General features: G+C 40.1%; 1 protein-coding gene, 1 non-coding gene and 1 pseudogene across 4 annotated transcripts in view; 1 reads left to right on the top strand and 2 right to left on the bottom strand.

The window, feature by feature from the left end:
• Nucleotides 1–14,155, bottom strand: part of Dip2b (disco interacting protein 2 homolog B) — a 255,045-nt gene that overhangs the window by 215,528 nt on the left and 25,362 nt on the right. The gene's annotated exons all lie outside the window — the stretch shown is intronic.
• On the bottom strand, nucleotides 1,535–1,638 carry LOC111818531. The gene has a single exon (XR_002822504.1). It is a non-coding gene; the product is annotated as a small nucleolar RNA U13 (small nucleolar RNA).
• Nucleotides 6,782–7,099, top strand: LOC105743046 (annotated as a pseudogene).

The raw sequence follows: 14,155 nt of genomic DNA, 5'->3' as shown, positions 1-14,155 counted from the left end.
ATAAAGCATAAATAGGGGCTGGGGAGATGGCTCAGTAGAATAAGTTCTTGCCTGGCAAGTGCAAGGGCCTGAGTTCAATACCTGGTTCCACCAAAAAAAAAAAGCATAAGTGACTGTGCTAAATAAAACAGTATCTTCGTGTCTGCTACCAACTGCAGATTAGAGGAGCTAGCTGCACAAGAACAATAGTCAATAAGAACCAGACTTGATGGCACACACCTATAATCCTAGCACTCAGGAGCCTGAGGAAGGAGGACTAACGTGAGTGTGAGGCCAGCCTTGGTTACAGCGAGTTCAAAGGTTAGGCGAGACTACATAGTAAGACTTGTTTAAAAAACAGCAACAACCAAAAAAAAAAAAAAAAAGCCAAGCACAGTTGTGCAAAAAAGGTGGAGGCAAGATTGGCAAGAACTTGAAGCCAATCTGAGCTATGTAGGAAGTTCAAAGCCAGCTTGATGAACCACACAGTTAGACCCTATCTCAAAACAAAACAACTAAATGTTGGGAATGGTGGGTATGCCTGTGCTCTCAGGAGGCTGAGACCAGAAGATTGCCTCAACTAAGAGACCAGTCTGAATTAGAGTGAGAGCCTACCTCAAAGACCACTCCCTCCAAAAAACAAGGTAATAAGAAAGACAACTTCAAACCCAGACACAACTCTTTGGGATCAAGGGAAAAGTGGGATAAAAAATATTTCAGTCCTCTGGAATGACTACTATATTTCTGGTCTCTTAAATTGTTTTCAAAAACAATGTGAAAATTCATCTTTTCCTTAAAATTTTGCTTTGTTTTGTTTTCATGGTGGTACTGGGATTTGAACCCAATGTCTTGCAATGACTATGTCTCCAGACTAACCCCCCTCAACTTTTTTTTTTTACTTTTTGCAACAGAGTTTCAGGGTTTTGCCATGTAGTTCAGGCTGTCCTCAAACTAGCCCAGGCTGGTCTTAAAACCATGAACAATCCTCCTGCCTCAGTCTCCCGAGTGTTCCAACACTTTTTTATTTTGAGGCAGGGTCTACTTGAAGTGCCAAGGCTGGCCTCCAACTCTCCATCCTCCACCTAGCTAAATTATCTCATTTTAATCCTTACAAAAACCTATGGGGTTGGCTGGTGAGGTGGCTCAGTGGTCTAAAGCACCTACTTAGAACAAGCTTAGCAAAGCACAGGGACCACAGTTCAATCCCCCAGCACCACATGCCAGCCAGCCCCGCCCCCTGGTGGGCTGAGCTGGCCACACACACACACACACACACACACACAAATAAAATTTTTTTAAAAAGAGCAAATCATTAAGATTGAAAAAAAAAAAAACCTATGGGGTGGGTTCAAAAAGACAAATGAACCTTAAGGAGGCTAAATAATCTGCCTAAATTGCCAAACAATCAGAACTTCCACCTACTGCAGAACCTAAGCTCTTAACCATAAATGAAACCATCTTTTAACTGTTAGTATCTATTAATTTTTGGCTTTCAACTATGTTAGATTTTAACCTAACTGAAGAAAAATGTCATTTTGACTTGTTTTTTCTTTATCCTCACATAGTTAATGTTCTGAGACTATAACAAGGTTTATGGGAGGTACATCTCACGCATATGGCATAAACACCCAATCATCATGTTCCTAACTTGTTCATAATCTCTTTTTAATGGCTAGATTAAAATGTATCAAGATCCTAAGCAGTGGTGTGCAATTTAAGCATTTCTTGTATGGCTACAGTTTCTATAAATCATGGCTTTCCTAACCAGTATCTTCAGGGATTGAGCTTCTACAGCATTAGAGATGAATTTATTTGACACATCCATACTCTCGCCTGGTTCCCCATGCCTTCCAGAGTCTACATTTAGTTTTTAGACATACTGTGCTGCTGAGGAGGCAGCGCTAACTACAACAGAACTTCTACTCTTCTAATCCAGTTAGGCATCATCTTCCAAGTAACGGCTCTGAGAAGAAGTGATGAGTGTGCAGTTTTTACCAAATTAACAATGTCAGTTTCTAGTTTAGTGTGTAAATAAAGAATGTCATTAACAAAGTTAAGAGTCAAGAGAATGAGAAGATATGTGCAATATATACAACCAAAAAACTGTCATCTGGGCTGGGGAGATGGCTCAGTAGAATAAGCACTTCCCTGGCAAGTAACAAGGTTCTAAATTCAAACCCCGGTTCCGCAAAAAAACAAAAACAAACAAAAAAACCTGTCATCCAAATGTTATGACTACTATAAAACAATAAAAAGCAACACAATTGTTAAGGATTGCCAAAACACCCGAATAGGCACTTCACGAAGAACATGCAAAAGGCCAATACATGTATGGAAAGGAGCTCAATATCATTAGACATAGACACTAAGAAAATGAGAATTAAAACAACTTAAGAAACACTACTGCATACCTCTCAGAACAGTAGAAGCTAAGAAAACCAACAATGACAAGTGTTAGTGTCTATGTTATATGAACAAAATATTCATTGTTGATGTGGATGAAAGTTGGTATGGGTTAAGTATACCTAATCTGAAATGCTTAGGATTAAAAATGGGTTTTCTGGATTCTGCAATTTTCTGTACGTGCAATGACACCTATTAGAGACCCAAGTTTAAACCCAAAATTATGCTTTATGTATACTTTATGCACATAGCCTGAGGTATTCATGTGCATTACCAGTGTTCCTGCCTTTCTGTCCCCATATGTGGCATCCAGTTGACACTCAAAACTTTTAAGTTTTAAAGAATTTCAGATTTTCAGATTAGGGAGGCTCAATCTGCATACACAATCTAGAAAACTGCTTGGCAATATCTATTACAGAACGCCAAACACAGAAATGCAAGCATAATCAATGATGACAGAGGTCAGGACAGTAACTTTGAGGGAGGCAATAACTGGGAAGGCACAGGATTTCTGCACACATCTTTGGATGGTTTCACAAGTGTGTAAAATACACTCTACATTTAATAAGCTACATTTATTATTATACTTTCTTGTATATAACTTATATTTCAATTTTAAAGCTCACCAAAAGGGCCAGGAATATAGCTCAGCAGCATAAGCACCTACTTAGCAAGCACAAGATCCTGAGTTTGAACCCCAGCCCTGGAAATAAATAGATAAATAATAAAAAAATAAATAAAATTGCTCACTATGATAGCCTGCACACTGATAATACCAGCTACTCAAGACTCTGAGGTGGGAGGACCAGCCTAGGCAACATAGTAAGATCCTATCTCAAAAATTATAAAAGGGCCAGGTACGCAGGAAATGTTGGGCTCAATTCCTAGTACCACCAAGAAAACAAACAAAAAAAAGTTTATTATAGAAAAGTTACAAAATAGAGGACCAGGGAGATAGCTCAGCCAACTAAGCACCTGCTTAGGTAAGCTCAGGGACCAGGGCACTACAATGCCATGCTGGCTGCACACCTGGGCATACTGAGCCACCACTGAGACCGGTGGCACAGGCCTATAATCCCAGCACTGGAGGCTGAAAACAAGAAGATCACTACGAGTTCAAGCTATAGTGAAACCCTGTACCAAATACATTTTAAAAAAAGAAAAATTAAAAGATATAGATACCCAATAGTAGCTAAATATTATCCCAGTATATCAAAAAAGCCAAGGTAGTCATGCTTTTAAATGATGAAACAGAAAATGTTCAAAATAGTTTTCAACAGAATTAAATTTACTGTGTTATCCAGTTTTTCCAAAACATATCTGAGAAAAGCAACTGGAAAAAAGTAAGTACCAGTTTTACATTTAAGTATTAGGATTAAGGAAATACTCATTAATTCATATCTCTAAGTATATGTTGTTCTATATTAAAGGAAAAACTATTTTTAAAACATTAACAACTTGACCAGGTGTGGAGGTGCAGGCAGGAGGAATGCTGAAGAGTTCAAGGCTAGCCCAGAGCTACATAGTAAGTTCAAAGACATCCTAAACTATGTAATAAGACCTAGTCTCAAAAAGCCAAACAATGGGGCCAGGGAGATAGCTCAGTGGAATAAGCGCTTCCACGGCAAGCATAAGGGCCTGAGTTCAATCCCCGGTTCTGCCAAAAAAAAAAAAAAAAAAAAAGCGCCAAACAAGCAAACAAACAAACAAAAAAATTAACAATTTGGAGGCACAGTGGTGCACATTTGAGTCATTCTGGGATATACATTAAGACCCTTTCTCAAATAAATACGTATATGAATACATACACACAGACTTGGCACAAGACACTGACAGAATATCTTAACCTTAATTTATCCATGGTAATCTTGCTTAGTGGAGGATGTGTAGCACTGCAACCACTGCACTAGAAGCAACAACACAAGAAACAACTAGAAACTTGTTTTGGTGTTTCATTTTCTTTGTACGATCCAAGTCAGAAACAGTGTCATCATAGGTTTGATTAAGGCTGTGTAATTGTTCCAGCTCTTGTTCAGTTTTGCTGATGAACAACACCCGGAAGACATGCTAAACCCAGACAGGACCTAACAAGTGAGTGTATCAAACACTGGCCCTGCTGTTGCCAAGGTTTCTAGGTGCGGCTGCAGCTCGAATATAATAAGATCATTCACATCTGAGTCAGTCACCCACTCCTGTTCTCATCCCTCTTTGTACATCAGACATGGGCATGAACATCAAATTCTATACATAGCACAAATCTGAGTAAAACTGAGTAGATTTTAGGAGAGAATAATAAGTCTTTTCCATTTAGGAAGAAAAAGAAAGATAAGGAAAACTATTACCAAAATATATTATCGATCTTTTTAAAAAATTTATTAATTCCAAGAAAAATGCTTTTATCATTTTATTTATCAGATTTTCTAGTTTGCCCTTTTACTGTATATATATGTTCAACCTGTGCATTCCTTTCTTCTGAAGACTACAGATTAAAGGAGGAGTTAGGTTCCAGAAAATACAACATTTAGAAAGGTGTCAGACACCATTAATTAAGACATATTGTCCAGGTTTATAGATATGTAGAAGCATAAAATTTAAGAGAATATGAAATGCTATAACACCAGCCGTGGTGGTGCATGCCTGTAATCCCACCACTCAGAAGGCTGAGACAAAAGACCCCATCTCAAAAGAAAAAGAGAAAGACAGGCAGGCAGCAGTAAACTACTCTGTAGAATTAAACATTTTCTATTGTTTCTCGTGTGTGTGTGTGTGTGTGTGTGTCTGTCTGTCTCTCTCTCTCTCTCTCTCTCTCTCTCTCTCTCTCTCTCTCTTTCTCCTCCCTTCCTCCCTGTTCTTCAAACAAACTGCTTGTAAGTCTAAGCTACTCTCATGAAACTTTCTGCATGCACTCTAACTCTGAAACTTTACTTTCCCAAACTAGGCTGTCATCATGACCCAAGTGTTCTCCCTTTTGCACAGTGCACGTTGTTGCAAAGGGATGGTGCCAGTGAAGAGGACACCTGGGATACCTCCAAAACTTGAGGCCTTAGGTTCTTTCACAAGCCCAACAGAGGAAAACTGCTTACAGTTTCTCATGTTCAAGCAAGTTCCTTTATCCCAGTTTAATTACCATGGTAATCAGAAAATTTCCAGCCAACTCCCATAACACTGTGCTTATGCTTCAAGAAACACTCATGCTGTCTGCCTTAGGACAGGAACTCCAGAGACCTCTGTGCTACATTACATTTATCAGAAGGTGTGATTAAAAGAAGGCTACCTGGGCACAGTGGCACCTATCTGTAACCCCAGAATTCGGGAGGCTGAGGCAGGAGGATTGCTGCAAATGCAAGGCCAATCTGAGTTACATAGTGTGTTCAAAGCTAGCCTGAACTACACAGAAGGTCTTGTCTCAAAAATTAATTAATTTAAAAGGCTGAACTAAATTGTTCCCCCAAAGTTTAGAGGTATGTAAAAAGGGATTTTTCTACATACTGAAGGCTGTTTATTATTCCTATTTTCAATTAAAATTCAGTACAATTTTCCTGAGCTCTATGATCAGTTCTGCTTTGAGTGCTACTGTTTGATCATCTTTTATTCAAAGAAATATAGGAAAACTGTTACTCCTAGTAGCCCATATAACTTAAGGATATAAGTTTTTAAAAATCATCAAATGTAAAGCATGCTTCATTTTTAAAAACTTTACAACTTGTAAGTCCAACTGACCTTCAATAAATCTCTTAAATCTTTTCATTATTTAAAAATGTTGGGGCTGGGGGGATAGCTCAGCGGCTTACGCACCTGCTGGTAAGTGCATAGTCCTGAGTTTGATCCCTGGTACTGCAAAAAAAAAAATAAAGTTGTCTTTGACAGCAAGAAGATTTTTGTTACTGGTCTTCCCACTGAACCACATCCCAGAAATAATTTTTTTCTTTCACTTTATTTTATTTTGAAGAGCAAAATCAAAAGCAGTAACAAATAGCAGAAATAAATACAAAAACAGGGTAACATACAATGATATAGCTTTTCAAAACAAGAATATAAAAATTAGCAATGGTTGACCCATTACCTATTTTTATCCTCAAATCTGTTGCTCAAATTTACAAATATAGTCATGCAAGATTAGACATTATTTGAATACTAACACTTGGTTTGTTTTTTCTTTTCTTTTCTTTTCTTTTTTTTTTTTTTTTTTTTTTTTTTTTTTTGGTGCAGTACCAGGGATTGAACTCAGGGCCTTGAACTTGCCAGGCAAGCGCTTATTCAATTAGCTATTGCCCAGGCCCAATACTTGGCTTCAATAAACATTTTTTGTCTTTTCTGCTGTTTTTAAATTTATTTTAAAGAGAGTATAATAAAAATTGAAAAGGCCTTCCGCCACAGCAACCATTGAAAAAGAGTAGCCATGGCCCTCCGCTATCCCATGGCAGTGGGCCTCAACAAGGGCCACAAGGTGACTAAGAATGTGAGCAAACCGAGGCACAGCTGCCGCCGCAGACATCTCACCAAACACACCAAGTTCATGCGGGACATGATCCGGGAGGTGTGCGGCTTTGCCCCCTACGAGCAGCGCGCCATGAAGCTGCTCAAGGTCTCCAAGAACAAGCGTGCCCTCAAGTTCATCAACAAAAGGGTGGGGACCCACATCCGCACCAAGAGGAAGCGTGAGGAGCTGAGCAACGTACTGGCCGCCATGAGGAAGGCAGCTGCCAAGAAGGACTGAGCCCCTCTGGAATAAAGCTTTGCAGGAAAAAAAAAAAAAAAAATGAAAAAACATTAGAAACAGTGCACATTTAGAAGACTAGGATGAGGGGTGGCCAAACAGCTCAGCTGATTAAAGTGCCTGAAAACCGGCGCCGGGGCCTGGGGGTCAATACCCGGGCCTGCCCCGCGCCCAGGGCACACTGAGATGGCAATTGAGACTAGGCTAGTGGTGCACGCCTGTAATCCCAGCTCTTGGGAGACTGTAAACAGGAGTCCGATCTACTAGTGAGGCCCTGAACACCCTGTAGACCATTCCCTAAAATACAGGAAAAAAAAATAAAAATAGAAGACCAGGATGAGAAGTATTCAATGTTTTTTGTATTACACATTACTGTCCTCAAAGTAGTTGCTTGAAACTAAGTTTTTGATGAGTGTCCTTTATCTTACCTAATACTGACAAGGAAAATTTACAATATTAACAGCAGATGAAAAGGGAAATATAAAAAAATTTTTTTATAAAATTATACATTTGACAGGAACATTGTAATTCAAGCCTAGAAGTATTTACTACTATGAATAAATGAAAGCTGCACTGATTCTTTCCACATTTACTAAAGCATATTTCTCTTGTATCTCCTAAATAGTATAATGCTGTTTTCTGAAATTCAGGAATGTAAAACTAAGGTGCCTTTAAGGAACTACAAAATCTATAAAATAACTTTTACTCATGCACAATTTCCTATCCATTCTAGACCGTACTATACACTTGGGAAAATCCATGATCGATGACATAAACACATATTTTTAAATATGAAAGACATATGAGAATGTTCATAGCTGTATATTTACCAAAAAAAGAAAAAGAAAAAGAAGCAAGATCTCCCTGGCACCTGGTAAATGGACCGTGAGCTTCAGATACCCTCAAGCCAAGAAAAAAGACCCAGTGAGCTGCATTAGCAAAAATGAGTCACAAACAATGCTGAGCCAAAACATGCAAGTCACCAAACAAAAAGTGCCCACAACACAGTCCCATTCACAAAAAGTTTAGAAACTTGCAAAATTAAATATTTAGTTTATAAATATACACACTATATTAAAAAATTAGAGAATGAACAAAATACAGAATAGTCACATGTAAGGGTCAGGCCAGAGAGACAGGAGAGGTCCATAGAGACTCAGAAGCACTTTAAAGTTTTCATTCTTAACCAAGATCATATGCCTCATACCCACAATGGTGTTCGCTTTGTAACTTTCAACCTGTGCACACATATTATACAGTCATCTGTACAAGACAGACCATAATAAATTTGCGGGGTTTGGGGACACGAATTTGTTTTGTTTCTTGAGATAGGGATTCACTATAGTTTAAGACTGGCCTTAAACTTACTATGTAGCCCAGGGTGACCTTGAAATTGTGGAAATCCTCTTGCCTAAACCTTCAGAGAACTGAGATTACAGGTATGCACCACCATGTCAAGCTTCATAAAAAGTGTTTTGGGAGCTGGGGAGATAGCTCAGAGGCATAAGCACCTACCTACCTGACAAACACAAGGTCCTGAGTTTGATCCCTGGAACTGCACGCTGTGCCACCCTGAACCCCACGCGTGGTGGCACATGCCTGTAATCCCAGCAATCTGGAAGTTGAGACAGGAGGGGGTTGAGACAGAAGGATCACTATGAATTAAAGATCAGCCTGGGAGCTACCAAAAATGAGAACAGGCCGCCCCAACTGCATAGAGAGATCAGTCCCTTTCCTCCAAAAAAGGTTTTGGTTTTTGTTTGTGGGTTTTCGTTTTTTGATTTGTTTTGTTTTGAGATAGGGTCTTCCTATGTGACCAAAACTGGCCTTGAACTCTCAGTGATCCTCCCGCCTCAGCCTCCCAACTGCTGGAATTGCAGGCATGTACCACCACACCCAGCCACAATAAAGTTTTTTTGGGGGGGTTGTTTTTATTTTTATTCTAAGACATAGCTTTTTTTGTTTTCTTCAGTACTGGGAATCAAAGTCAGGACCTGGAGCTTGCCAGGCAGAGGCTTAAGCTGCAGAGCTATCTCCCTAGCCCTCACAATAAAGTTTTGTTTTTTTTTTTTTTTATTTATTCTTGGTGGAACTGGGGATTGAACTCAGGCCCTTGTGTTTGCCAGGCAAGTGCTTATTCCACTGAGCCATCTCCCCAGCCCTCAATAAAGTTTTTGTTGTTGTTGTTGTTGTCGTTTGGTGGAACCGAGGATTGAACTCAGATCCTTGCGTTTGCCAGTCAAGCGCTTATCCTACTGAGCCATCTCCACAGCCCCAATAAAGTTTTAAATGCCTAATAAGATACACTCCAAAAGAAAAACTGGGCCGGGGAGATGGCTCAGTGAAATAAGCGCTTCCCTGGCAAGCACAAGGGCCTAAGTTTAATCCCTGGTTCCACCAAAAAAAAAAGAAAAACCACACCAACTACCCAGGCTAACACCAGATTCATTTGCATTAACTGTGAACAACCAGGAATTATATGAATTTGAGGAAATAATTCCACAGAAAAAAATAAGCCAAGATGGACTGCTGGAAGAACTTTCCCAAAAAGAAATATGAGAATTAGAAAAAAAATTGTTAAGGAAAGCTAAGAAAATATCATGTTGATAAAACTAAGATATTAAAAGAGAACTGGAAACTAGCAGGTAGAAGGTTGTTCAACTGCAGCAAAGAGAAATGCCTAAATCAAGGGAACTTACTTCTTCAAGCTCCATTGGCAGAGATTCTGCAGGTGAAGTTGACCAAAAGTTATGGGAGGAAAAAAAAAAAAGAAAAAGAAAAATACTCCAGAAAAATCTGAGAAGCAAAAGAGGTAGAATTTCAAGAGCTCTGTCATCTTCCAAGTAGAGCACAAGCAACAACAATAACACAATTCAGATTGAAGAAATGAGGTAGACCAGTGTCCCAGACATTAGTGGGGAACTTCTAGTTAATTCTAGAGAATACTGTACTGGATGGATCCAGATGAAATCAAAGCAGAGGTGGGGTTGGGGAGCACTACTTTAAATATGGTGTGATGGAGCCAGCTGAACAGATTTTTGTTTGTTTTTTAAGACAGGTTATAATTTAGGCTGGCCATAAGCTCCTGTCTCGGCCTCCCAAGTGCTGGAATTACAGGTGAGTATGTGACACCATGCCCAGCTTGAACAAAAAGATTTCTGACACTGATGATATACGAAGAAAACTGTAAAATACAAACCATATAAAAACCTGTACTGTTAGCCAGCCTAGAAGGTTCCCACCTATAATCCCAACTACTACTCAGAGGAAGGCTGAGACAGGATTGCAAGTTGGAGGCAATCCTGGGCATCTTGGCAAGACTGTCTCAAAATAAAAAGGGTAAGGATAGATAGAGTCCAGTGGCAGAGTGTCCCTGGATTCAACCACAGGACCCGAGGAGGCAGAGACAGACACAGATGCAGAACTTAAAAGAGGCAAAGACTTAAAGGTTTAGCACTCGTGCCGCATATTAAACAATTATTTCAAGATTTTAAAAATGTGGCAACTTACATTTTCAGAAACAACAGCAAATGAGGAAGATCAAGAAAGGGCAGGCACTTACGCTGCTGAATTTTCTCCCCGGCCCAAGGCCCTGAATTTTGTGATGAAAGTATTACATTTCTTTCACCACGTATACACCAGCACTTATAAGTTTCAAAGTAAGTAACATTTAGTTAATAATCATACTGCAAATGTTGTATTTGTGAAGTGAAAATAGGCTGAGTTTGTATATGCAGCATGAGAACTAATTTTTGAAACAGAAAGGAGGGCTGGAGAGATAGCTCAGCAGTCTAAGCACCTGCCTGGCAAGCACAAGGACTCAGGTTCGAGCCCAGGTACTGCATGCTATCCTAGCCCCACACGATGCTGGGGACTGAAACCCAGCGTGGTGATGCACACCTGAATTCCCAGCACTGGGGAGGCTAAGACAGGAGAATCACTATGAGTCTGAGCTGCAAACCCATACCAAAGAAATAAATGATTTTTTTTTTTTTTTTTTTTTGTATTTTAGTGAAGGGTCTACAGGGTGTTGAGGGTTGCATTACTAGAGGGGACTTGTGGTGATTTTCCTGTTTACAGCCTCCCAAGTGCTGGGATTACAGGCATGCGCCACCACTCCCAGTCTCAATTGCTGTCTCAGTGCATCCCGGGGGTGGGGCCAGCACAGCAGGCCTGGGGATTGAACCCCCAGCCCCTGCGCCTGTTTGCAGGCGTTTTAATACGCTGAGCTATTTGGCCGGCCCATAAATGATTTTAAAAATTCTAAAAAAAAAAAAAGAAAAAAAAAGAATAGAGGGCCAGGGAGATGGCTCAGTGGAATAAGTGCTTCCCTGGCAAGCACAAGAACCTGAGTTCAATCCCCGGTTCCACCAAAAAAAGAAAAGAAAAAAAAAGAATAGAAACACTATGTACTTCAATAGTATTAGAAAGAACAGGGGCTGGGGAGACAGCTCAGTAGCACAAGCACATGGCTAGCAAGTGCAAGGTTCTGAGTTTAATCCCTGGTAAAATAAATAAATAAATAAATAAATAAATAACAATATTACCTCAAAAAATAAACTCAGGAGGAAAACGGATATGAGTAAATTTCTCATTCTTCAGAGGAGGGATTCAAAAGATCGACACAATTTATTATTGAAATTACGCATTTTTTTAAAAAAGGAATTATGCATTACCAGAACTACTGTAAAATTGATTTAAAAAAATGATTACATATTTTGGGAGACTGAATATGGAAGGTTGGGTGGCCTATTTTCCATTTATACTTCTGAGTTTTTCAATGTTTCTAAGCTTTCGTCTTCCCCTTCCCCCCACTTTTTTTTCCCTCTCTCTTTTTTTTTTTTTTTTGAGACAGGGTCCCACTATGTAGTTCAGGCTGCCCCTAAACTCACAGCAATCCTCCTGCCTCAACCTCCCAAATGCTGGGATCACTAGCATACACCACCAGACCAGCTCTCCGTGCAATAAAATGAGCAATAAAAAATTCACAGTACTCTTAAAAGCATTTGCATGCCTTATTTCCCCCACAATGACTCTAGAGACAAATTTTATGCTTCACATATGCGTAGTTATCACCACAGGACAGACTCAGTTCCGAAGCAATCTCTTCTCACAAGACACTCCCATTTTTCACACTCTGGCCTTTGCTTGCCTCTAGAACTACCATAGTCCTTGGGCCACTGAGACATCTGAATGTCAATTCTGCAGACACACCATGAACGGTGCCATTCAAATCCATTCAGACAGACCACAGCAGCAGGGGCCTGGCTCTGCAGCTGTCATCTTAGGGATCCAGCTAGCACTCCTATAGCACTGCTGTAGGTCTCTTTTTTTTTTTTTTTTTTTAAAAAACATTTATTTATTTATTTATTTATTTTGTGTGTGTGTGTGTGTGTGTGGCCAGCTCAGCCCACCAGGGGGCAGGGCTGGCTGGCATGTGGTGCTGGAGGATCGAACCGTGGTCCCTGTGCTCTGCCAAGCCTGCTTCAAGTAGGTGCTTTTAGACCACTGAGCCATCTCGCCAGCCCCCTGTAGGTCTCTTCACAGTTCTCAATCCTCATGCTTCCTCCTTCATCCCAGGTCCAACTTGTTTTCCCCAAATCAGCTGCTGTATCCAAGAGCTGCTGGGAGCTCAGAAGCAGCAGTGCTCCTCCTCTACTCCAACCAGACTCTGTCCCCTCCTGCTGCAGGCCCTCTCCTTCACATCCAAGGGGTCCAGCCTGCTCCACGGCTCCATAACCATCTCAACTCTTCGTTCTCAGCCTCTTTCTCCTCAACCTAGAAAGATTCCTCAGGAGACTCAGGATCTTGTCATTTAAAAATAACAGTCAGAGGGCCGGGGAGATGGCTCAATGGAATAAGCGCTTCCCTGGCAAGCACAAGGGCCTGAGTTCAATCCCCGGGTCCGCCAAAATAAATAAATAAATAAATAAATAAATAAAGTCAGGGGCCAGAGAGATGGCTCAATGGAATAAGCGCTTTCCTGGCAAGCACAAGAGCCTGAGTTCAATCCCCGGTTCAGACAAAAACTGAATAAATAAAAGATAAAAATAAAAATAACAGTCAAGTAACATAAATACTCCTCTGAATCTGTTCTTGTTCTTTTATTTAAAATGAGAAGCCCACATTCCTTATTTCTGTGTTCTTACCATCTTTTTCAAGCCAGCCTTTGATTCAGCCACAGGAACAGAAGTCACTAATCCCATAATCTGTACCCCATTCCCTTTTCCTAACATCTCAACAGCTTTCAGGTCCCAACAGCTTTCACGTGGTTGAGTATTTCCTTACCAAAAAGCACACTACCCTCCTGAGTCTACCTCTGTGATCTCCTCTGCACCCTGGCCTCCAAAACATGGGCCTTTCTCATTGGCTTCTTTTATTACTTTGTCAGGAAAACAATACTTAGGCCCCTAAACTGCTCTAGGGTACATAATTCACTACTGCTAGCACCTGCTCAACACCCTACACAAAAGTCCTGCCATGGCCACAGATTCCACCTTAATGAAGCTATATTCTTCTCCCCCAAGCCTGCACCTCAACATCATTTTCATTACCCAAACTCGAAGTATGGGATATTTGTGACTCTAACCTACCTGTATCACATCTCACCATCTTTCTCTTCTTGACTTACAATAGTTTCAGAAAGCAAACATGATTAAGATATTTTCCAGTCTCCAGGAAGAATAAAGAGAAATGTAAGCAAACAATTACAAAGCAATCTGCTAAGCAACAAAAGACTTACGTACAGGATGGTAAGGTTGGGGAGAGAGATAAAAGAAACAGGAGATACACTAGGAAAAAGTCAACAAATTATAATGTATATGGGTCAGAATGAAAGTCCTTTTTCTCAACCCCTCTAAGCCAAAACAGCAGCACACATTCTGAATAAGCAAGTATATACTTTAAGAAAATAAAAAGCTGAGTATGATGGCATAGGCCTATAATACCAGCACTTACGAGGCTGAGACAGGAATGACTGCCATGGTTCAAGACAAGACCCTGTCTCACAGACAAAAAGGAGAGAAAGAGTGGGAAAAAAAAAAAAAAAAAAAAAAA

This window comes from Octodon degus, unplaced genomic scaffold (genome assembly GCF_000260255.1).
Source record: "Octodon degus isolate 3935 unplaced genomic scaffold, OctDeg1.0 scaffold00093, whole genome shotgun sequence".
Lineage (NCBI taxonomy): Eukaryota > Metazoa > Chordata > Mammalia > Rodentia > Octodontidae > Octodon > Octodon degus.
Note: the sequence above shows the minus strand (reverse complement) of the source record. Positions and strands in the feature narration are given on the sequence as shown.